Here is a 10,915-nt window from a genome sequence, read left to right as displayed (position 1 = left end):
ATTCTGCAGTCATCTCAGCATAGTCGGTAAAACGCTCAAAACAATCTGTTACCAACAAATTCTGTCTATACCCTGTTATCGGTCAAAACACACATGAGTGTATAGTTCAGAATGATTCATAATGACTTTCTTCCACATTATACCCTTAATGCAGCAGCGTTCATATTTTAAAATTGGGCCGTGTCGAAATTGTACCGCTTTTATATAAGTATTAATTGTTATCATATTGTCAAGGAAATTGTTGATGTAATATGTGAGTTGAGGTAATATGACAACAGATAGCAAAGTGTCTTGCACCCCCAATGTGCCACGCTGTTGTACGTAGAAATAGGCCGACATAGAATGTTCACACACATACACGTCATGAAAGACAAGAACTGATGGCATGATACAAAATCATCTCACGACTACCTAACAGACGTTCCAACTTAACACAGTCCATCTACACTACTTTGCAACTTCGTACTTACTTCATAAACCAATTATGTCTAGAATTCTAGGGTTCGGCCAAACATCCAAACAGCCTCCTTGTTCTAACTAAAAAAAATCGAAAAATTCTCGACTTTTCATTTTATTTATCAAATGAAATTACTTACAAAACTGTTCCCTTTGTTCAAGAATTAACTCGAACCCTTTACTGTAAATTTTATAAAAATCTTCATATTAATACAATCCCATTAATGGAAAAACACTCTACAAAGCTGTTCATTTCATGCATTCCTGCCCACAGACTGAAGGGACGATGGCCTAGAGATCGTCTACCCAGTGACAATGACCGCGAGAGCTGTTGGATAAAATAAATTCTTTTGAATTAAGTCATTAGTTTTTACGTATGTAACAAACGTATGTCGGCCAGTGGACAGAATTTCCACTCTATGGATCTTAACATAATTAGTTGTTATCCCCATGTAGAGTACTGTATGCTTTGATTACACATAAAAAATTATTTTCAATCCTGTTGTCCCGCTTGTGTCTTGGTTGTTATGTAATCTACCCATTCTTGTGTATATTTTCGCCTATTCGCTGTTTGGTGTAAGTAGATCTGAATTTTATTTTCTGCATCTTTAGTGACTTTTTCAACATAACCTGTGACCTATAATCAGGCGACAAATTTTATCGTTCATATTTTAAAATTGGTTCATGTCGAAATTGTACTGCTTTTGTATAAGTATTAATTGTTATCATATTGTCAAGGAAATAGTTGATGTAATATGTGAGTTAAATAAGGTTTTTTATTATATCTATTTTATCTATTGGTTTAACCCACGATTTGACAATATCAACAAGGACACTTACGTGACACATCAACCACACATCCGGCATGTACATTGCATACAGGAATGGTTACATAAATTTTAATGCTTCAGTAGCATAACATCGAACCACTGAATAGTCTAGATGTTTATCGCGGACAAAAGTCGTGAACTAATCTAAAGAAATCATAATCGATTTTTCACCAACATGTATTTACATCAGCAAAGTAGTCTACGGTCGTCAATAATGCACCTCTTGGACACCATATTAGCCAACGCAGGGACGAAAATGTATTTGTACACTAACGCAAATCCAAATTCTTACTTCCAAACATGCGCTAAAAATTTTAATTTATCGAAAAACTGTTAAAAAGCAAGGAAATAATAAACTCCGTTTAATTTTATTGCCCCGTAAATGTAACGATTTCGACTAGTAGCCAGCTGCGTTGACATTTCATTAGCCATAAACATTGTCTTCCGTGGAAAATTTCTATGTAGCAGGAAACTAAAAAAAAAAAAAAAATGGAAATTGTAAATAAAACGGATAAATTGTCAATATCCTCCTGTTTCCTGATACCATATTTGTGTTATATGCATTTTATAAATGTTTAATCAAGTTTTACTATTTGCCTTTAGTTTTTATTCACACATCTTTTTTTATTTCTCTTATCGCTCCAGGGAAATTGATCTCGTTACTTCTTACAAGGTGCGGTTTTGTAAGTAAGCCAGAACTGTTCTTATCTGCTTTAGTCATTTCTCTTTTCAACACCTAATTGTCGCCTGTTCGCGTTGTGTGGGTTCCTGCGCAGAGTTGAAGTAACATCTTATGGTCGAATCAAAAATTAATATTAAACAGAAAATGTTTGAAAGATCGATAGGTCAAGGTTGATACCAAAGCCTGTCAGCATGTTTTCTGTCACGGGTAGTACGAAGAGAGTTCAAAAGTCGGAAATCGCAGGCGGTGCTGAAAGTGAAACCTCTTACTCTCGGCCAAAAGTATATGTAACAGCACCACTAAATGTATATAATTTCGTATTCTGAACGCGATCGGTGGGCCTACTTTAGAAATTCAATTGTGGGTCTTCCCGACCGCAGGACCGCAGAGGATTCTAATTGTTTCGGCTAGGACGTAATTCGTCTTTACTGATCTCTACTGATCAAACCCCAGCGGCGATCTGCGTGTCCGTAGGCCTAGGTCGTCGAAATATTTTTGCATTTTGCCGGAGGATGACGGTTTTATCATTTCACACCGAGAGCCCATTCGAAATGAAAATATGAAGATACCTTTTGCAAAATTGACAACAGTATTTTTCTATTTTTTCTTTAAAATATATTTACGCGGGATGTACGGAGCATCAACCGCAGTGATACGCTTCCAATTAGCTGAACCAACACATTTCGTTGCAATATCCTGATAAGTTCGATTTGATCCGGTGGTGGATCTGGTTAAGGAGCTGTTAAAGGAGCGTTCAGTTCTGGTTTCCGCTCAGTTAAACTCTATTGAGCAATAGATCCTCTCTATTTATTGTGCAAACTTGCTATTTTTTTCTCATTTCGACTTTAATCCGTTTCAAAACCTGACCGCATCGCTCCCGTTGGCGCATTTTGAAGTATCCATCATTTGACGACCATCGACTTGACGAAATGTTGCGTTTGGAAAATGTGTATCAACATTTCTTCCGTGTAACTCAATTCCGACTGAAATAATACATTGCAGCGTGAGTTCTGCCTTTATTCCACCGTAGGCCTTGCCAATTAATAGTTTGTAATTTCTACAAGTAAAACGGTGCACCACACAGATAGTACACACTTTATTATATTTCGTATGCTTGGCTGTCATCCTGATCCGTTGGTTGATACATGCAGGATATATAAGTCAGTGAATATAAAATGTAAAAAGAGAATGAATGAATGAATATTCATTTATTGGTCACGCTAGATTTGGTCACAGGACCACTTTTAGATCTAACGAGAAGGGATTATGTGTGACACGGAAATAGTGAGGTAGACTGTTGGAGTTTAAAACAGAGATAGAGGAAAGTGAAAAAAAAGTGAAACGTTATTTATTGTTGAACAAATTTAAAAACTGGCATAGTTCCTCCTCATCATGAAAAACTAAATCGTGAAAATGCTAAAATAAACCTGATCTAACTTTCCATAATATAAACATAAAAATCCCTAACCGTAAACCTATATATATCTATCCTTAACATTATCTCTAACGGAATTCTAACCAAACTCGTTTTTCACCCTAAGGAAAACCTAACATCATCTTCCGTAAGGACCTTAAGCAAAACCCCGCTCCTAATCTTTAGCCTAACCTAAGCATAAACAATTTCAATCTTAAGCAAAACCCGCTCCTAACCTAACTTATTTTTCACCCTAAAGTAAACCTAATCTAACCTCACCAACCCTAACCTAAACCGCCCCTAACCCTAATCTGGCCCTAGCTCTATCTAACCCATTCATAACCGCAACCCAGGCCTAACCTAACTAGTGATTCAGCCAAAGTTAAACATAACTTAACCTTACGTAACCCTATACTATCGGGGCGTCGTTGACGCAACGGTTTAGGCGTTGACCCAGCTCTCAGTAGTGTAAGGTAAAGAGCTCGGGTTCGAATGCAGAGGCCCTGTATTCGAACCCCACATACTTACAAATACATACTTACTTTAAATTTAAACACTGACACCTCAATTGATATAACCTCGTATTTAAAACACCCTCGTAACAAAAAGGAAAAAAACCTACTCTCTACATAAAAACCTCCAACATTAAACCAAACCCTACTTACCTAAGCCGTCTCAAACCTTAACCTTAACTCGTTGTTGCCATTATTAACCCTACCCTAAACTAACCTAGCCCGTCTCGAACCTTTACCTAACTCGTTGTTAAGCCTACCCTAAGCCTAACCTAACCTGTTCGTAACATAACCCTAATCTAACCCGACCTCATGCCCACTACATTAACAGGAAATCGATGACAAGAAACCGACCACTAAAAAACATGAGTTACCAGCCCAAAAATATCCATGTTAAAAAAAATTGGCCCACTCATAGTTACGGGAAACTATTGAATCATGGATGTGTTACCTAACCAAAAGTTCCTAACCCTAACCTAATCCATTCTAACCAGACCCAACCCGAGAGTATTCCACGGTTAAGCGAAATCGATGATAAGAAAACGGTCACTTATCACAATTGTGTTCCCAGCACAAAAACATATCCATGTTTAAAAAAAATTTCATACCCACATATTTTCATCAGAATCATGGATGGGTTACCTAACCATTCCCAGCCCTAACCTAAACATAACCTAACCCAACCTAAGCACACAATGGATGACAAGAAAATTGTCTCGTATAAAAATTGTGTATCCAACCCAAAAAGTTATCCATGTATAAAAAACCTCATGCTCATATATTTTCTCCGTTTAATGGAAAAACATTAAATCAGGAATGTGTTACTTAACCCTAACCTAAACCAATCTAACCTACCCAACCGAAGCGCATTCTACGGTAACGCGAAATGTACGACAACAAATGATCACGCGAAAAAGTTATATATTGAGCCCATAAACAAAACGAATTGTAGCCTAAGTTAAACCAATCCCCAGGCGCACTTCACCATAACCATTTGTTGATAACCTTTTTTAATTAGATGAATGAATGAATTTTGTTCTGTCTGTCCTTGCTGGTTTGATCTGTTAACGCTTTTCAGCATTTCACGGTGGGTAGAAGGATTCGAGGTGATTAAAGTCAGTTCCATGTTTGCCCCGGTGGGTTTTTTAATTTTTTTTTTTATTGAATATTACAACTATCAGTCGGTTATTGTAATGTTTTAACACGGGCTTTACCAACTGCTCTTACAAAACCTGTGGTATTTACCAAGTGAATAACTCAGTTTCACAAGCTTATTTTCTTCAGATTTAAATAACAGGAAAAACCACATTTTTTTACCTATGATATTTTCTATTACTAGTACACATATAATTTTAGTACCAGTAATACTGTTTTGTTGTAATACTATAATATTGAATAAACGTGACACTAACTTTTTCATTCATTCTTTTCATGGTTTTATTGAATTCATGACTTGTTGAAGTCGTGAGGAGCGGCCTGGAATAAAGTGTTTTAGAAAAACACCTTTTTCCATTGTTTGTCAACGTTTCGCCCTTTATTCGGGTCATCTTCAGCGCATAAAGTGTGGTGCTATTCTACCATTGATTAGTACCATACTTTTTGCCCTGAAGATGATGTGAATAAAGGTTGAAACGCGGCAAAAAAATGGAAAGGTGTTTTTCTAAAATACTTCATCCCTGACAGCTCCTCTTGACTCCAACAAATTAATGAACATCCGGTCACCAAAAATCACGCATTTCTACCTGAGTTCATTAAATTAATTTTTCATGCGCAACCATTTTGTAACATTCTCTTCTGTTCTGAATATTATTTACATTTGGTAGTTTGTACTGTCGTGTTCAGTTTCTTGCAATAAACATTTTTCTTTCTTTCCTCTTCTGCTAAAAGATCATCTCAGTTGCTAGGGAAATTTGGAAACAATAAGAAGTCACGATAGCTCAAGTGGTAGAGCAGCGGTGTAATTAGCCGAAGGTTGTGGGTTCGAATCCCGCCCGTTGATTTTTTATTTCAACCAAATTTTGGCTCGTGGCACTAACTTTTTCATTTCCACCATTACCTTACATAAAGATTAATTATTTGAAAGAAGTTAATCTTAATAATATATAAATGGTATATGAAGTAAAATAGGGTGGAATTATGAAAACATTTAACCAATAATAATAAATGTCGCAACAAGAAAGAATTCTATTAAAATATAAAAACATAGTACAAAAGTAAACATAGATCTTATAAGAATAATATTTATTGACATAAAAAATATAAACGCATAAACAAAACGAATATTTATTAATTAATAACAGGAAGCAGAGGTGGTAAATGAAAAAAATTAGTAACAAAAGTTGTTTTATAGAAAAAAAGAAAATAATTAATGATAATTTAAGGGTTGGTATTAATGAAATGTTTGACAGGTGTTGGGAGGGCGTTAGTGGGTCGACGGTAAAGGGCTGAGGGCTCAAAGTGGTTAGAAGTGACTATGGAACAAGGGCCAGTTCCCATGAAAGAAGAGTGAAAAACCGGTCGGTCCACTTGCCCGGGGGGCCTAGTTAGTCCCACACAGCTAGAAATACGAAACCCATGCTTTTTTTCCCTTTTGTAATTGACACGGGGTGCTTCTTTTTTTCCCTAAGGGCCGCCTCGGTGTAAATAAGCCCTGCGCCTGGAATAAGTTATCATTTAGACGTCTTGAGAAGGCCGGCCCGGGCCTAACGAGGATCGGCTCCTTCCATTCAAAAAATCTTTAACCGACAACGGAAAGGTAAAAGTGGAGAAAACGGCGAGAGGCTCCATCTTTCGGCTTTTCCCTCAATTTGTATTTTTTTGCGTGCTGTTTGCTTTTGCTACCAAGCCTGAAAAGCAGGGAAGATGATTTATTGAACTTAAGATAAAAATAGTGAAGTTTTGTTAAAAATTGTTGTATTTTCAAATATAGCATTATCAGACATTTAATTACATATTTAAAAATGCATACTTAGTTGACAAAGTTTCATTGAACCGCTGAAGACGAGTGGTAAGCAAGATAAGACTCTCGGCTCGTAGACTCCGCGGTCGTGGGTTCGATTCCCACCCCAAAAACGTTACATTATAATAAAATTAAGAGTTTTCTTCGATGAAACTATCAAATCTGCCATCACAAGTCGATGTTCCTTTACTGTCAGAATTTTTATTATATGTGAAGGACGTAGCAGTAGTTAATAGTACATTAATTTTTTTAAACGATCATTTGTTTGTATACTTACCTACTGATCATTTGTACCTTCCTCTGTGTAAAAATCTTATGATTTTAGGCTTCAGTTTCGATCCAGGACTGTTTACTGATTTTTCAAAAATCGAAAATAAAAACGAACGAGGATGCATATACGAGAAAGTGGCTTGATAGGTATAAGGAATTTCGAATTAAGAGATGTAGAATATCCTTAGCTTATATCGAATCAGTCCCGATCTCCCACGCTTCTCTCGTTTTCAAACTTTTGAATCCATTTTGCCAAAGTTTTCGGCAAGAATTTTCTAAATAGCGCAAGCAATATCCTGCTTAAATATATAAGCAGTTATAAATATGTATTTATACGGATCAATGATATTTTTGCAATATAGTTAGGTAACATTTAACGTTGTCTGGGAATACAATGTATGGCCATTTTGAAAAGAAAAAATGGAAAATATAGCATAACTAGTTGAATGATTTGTAAGAGATAAAAATAGATAAAATAAAAATTGTAAGAAGTAAGAGTAATAATAATAAAAATATAAAGTAAAAGAAACATTGATCATCATTAGCCCTCTCTTTCTTTACTTTCTTGCATTTCTCGCGTTCTAATTCTACTTATTTCTTTTCCTGTTTTTCCAAACAGATTGAGACGAGACCAATTTTGGATTGTAACGACTCTCATTTCGTTATCCTATTGCTAGCTTCTATAAACCTCAAAGCCTCCACAATTGTAGATAAAATAACACAAATACACATTAAACCGAAACAGGACAAAATATGATAGTCTAGTTAGTATTCACACTATCCCACCGTACTGGATATTCCTCCAGGCAATTGAGAATAAGCCCCTCCATTCACGCTAATAAATTACATTTACCCACATCAGACCTGGTTCACATAACCCCAGAGTACTCGATAATCCTCGGAATAGTGGGGATATGCCTCTCTAGTTAGATTAACAGATACATTAGTTGCAGTAACACAATAACAACATGAAGAAGTAGAAAGATACAGGTAAAATGTTTATGATCATATCAGCGATCTGTACCTGTTGCTGTGCTCCAAGGCGTGCATGTATCATTTGGAATGTTGTATTTCTTTCTTTGCAGTCTTAGTTTGTGAAGATAAGAGATAAGAGCGCTTGGAATAGATAATTGATCATTTGTTGTATTCGTGTACAAATTCGTTTGGGAACACCACTCACTAAGGTATCAAAGTCCAGTAGCTTTACTTGGGACAATAAGATGAAACATAGTCTTCCATCTCATGGTGGGTCCACACAAAACAAAAGGAAAACTAGAGGAATTTTAGAAATACCAGACATAGTAAACTTATAAAATTTAAAAATTTAAACGAATAGACTTAATAAAAAAATTAGAAAAACCTGCATCATATAATTTAGATGACTTGAGATTTTATTTTGTATACCTTACTCAAAAATTTAAAGATTGTTTCCGAGCCTTTTTGGTATAAAACGTGATTTTCTATTTTTACTAGCGTTCGTTGAATCTCACACTTCTTCAAACCCACTACTTATTACGGTGAAAAGCCAAAGCGCGTCCGACAGACAAAATCAGGAAGGAAAGGAACAGACTATCAAACTACAAATTGGCTTGATCGTCCCTGATGGCGCCTATTATCGCTATGTTCGCTGGGGAGATAGCAGATAATTGAAGTCAAATCATTGTCAACAAACTACCTTTGAATGTACTATTGCTGCATGAGGTACCGACAAAGCAAGACTAATTCCGAGTCTTTTTCAATTCAGATAACTTCCTATTCAGACGTTCAATAAAGGGAAAATTGTAAAAAAAGAATAGTGAAAATAGTTGGTCCAGATTTGTCACAGGTAGTTATTTCGAATCAATGGTCTTGAATTCGCCTATCTTCGCTGGTTCTACAATTTAGACTTTTAATACGACTTCCTATATCACCGTGAATGCCTCAAAATTTTAATTATTGCAACTTAGAGCCTCGATAGAACGGATTTAGTTTTAGCTATCAGATTGTTACAGGTCTGTTTTGGCATAGTTATACTTTTTATGGGGAAGGAATTTTAATTGATTTTCGATGTAGTGAATGGCTCCGTGCTCTGCCACGGGGTATAGGAGCCTCAAACCTGTTTCACCCCGACAAAATACCCCAGCCACGGATTCATGAAATTCTTGATACGTCACGTATCCTTTAATGGATAAAGTAATTGATTGCCGCTTCCGAAAAGAAAAGACAAGGAGGGCCTAAAACTATTTTCGACAAGCGGGGAAAAAATTCGGCTTGTCTTTTCTGTTCCCGGCCTGCTAGAGAAAAAATAATTAATAAATTGGGATATCCTTTACATAGCTTCATTCCGTGAGTCCTTCCATCCAATGACAACACGCGTAGAAGACAAAACAAAATTTTCTTTTACATAGCATCATCCCCAGAGTCATTTATTTCGAATGGGAATACGCGTAGAACACAAAACAAAATTATCTTTTACATAGATTCATCCCCTGAGTCATTACTTCCACAAACAATCCCTATTGATCACAAAAACAAGTTTCTTTTTCCCTGAGTTATTATTTCCAATGGATACACCCATAGAACACAAAAAATTTTCTTTTACAAAGCTTCATCCCCTGAGACATTTTCATCCAATGGCAATATGCATAGAACACAAAACAAACTTTTCTTTACATAGCTTCAACCCCTGAGTCATAACTTCCACAGGCAATCGCTATAGATCACAAAAACAAGTTTCTTTTTCCCTGAGTCATTATTTCCAATGGATACACCTATAAAACACAAAAAATTTCTTCTTTGCCATTGCTTCATCCCCTGAGTCATTTCTTTCCAAAAGCGCTTAGAACACAAAAAAATTTGTTCACATCGTTTCAACCCCTGAGTCATTACTTCCACAGACAATCCCTATAAATCACAAAAAGACGTTTCTTATTTTACATAGCTTCATCCCCTGAGTCATTTACTTCCAATGGCAATACACATAGAACATAAAAAAGTTAAGTGCGGTACGTGCTATACGCGGTTCTCATAAAATGCAAAATGAGTCAAATTAATTATCTGATACTTTATATTCATTTTAAATATCTATTAATTCGATGACTAATAACTCTAAAAATATAATCAACATATAAATTATGATAGGGGCTACTTTCTATCTATCTAAAATTAATAAGTTAATTAGAAGTTGTCAAAAGATAATTTACCCACAATTAGAAAAATACTGGCAGTAATTTAATCAAAGTTCATACATATCATCTTTCATCTCTGGCCGCCTGCTTCCCTCGACATATCGCTTAATGAGGTGTTGAGTTGAAATGAACATATGCCTGCAAAGCTGCAAGAAGAACTGATCAAGGATGATCATACATTAAATATTAATGATAAACTATCGGGTAACACTATAGTCAGAAATAATCGAAACTCCTACCTTCTTTTAATTTCATGTACGTATGTACCTTAAATATTTCATTGATGTTCATTAGATATTTTTTTATTCCTTGAAAAATAAATTTTTAGGGCTAGTTTAATCAATCAAGGTTTAAACTTGGTTCAGAACCTTGTTCACGATTTGAACTAAGTTCAGACATATGTACGGCGTCATATGTAGAGGACCACGGTTCTACTGAACCTAGTTCAACTTCAAATTGGTAATTTTTCTTGACATTCTAGATCTATTGAAGAATTCATTGTCTTACTAGTGAAAATAATCTCGTCTGGTTAAAATGATTTTTTATTTATTTTTTTATATTACTCTAAAACTGGTTAAGCGATAGCGAGTTGTAAGTTCAAGAAGGCAACTTATAACAAAACACT

This window comes from Cimex lectularius, unplaced genomic scaffold (genome assembly GCF_000648675.2).
Source record: "Cimex lectularius strain Harlan isolate CLEC.00 unplaced genomic scaffold, Clec_2.1 scaffold23, whole genome shotgun sequence".
In the NCBI taxonomy this organism is placed as follows: Eukaryota; Metazoa; Arthropoda; class Insecta; order Hemiptera; family Cimicidae; genus Cimex; species Cimex lectularius.
This window is presented reverse-complemented; position numbering follows the sequence as displayed.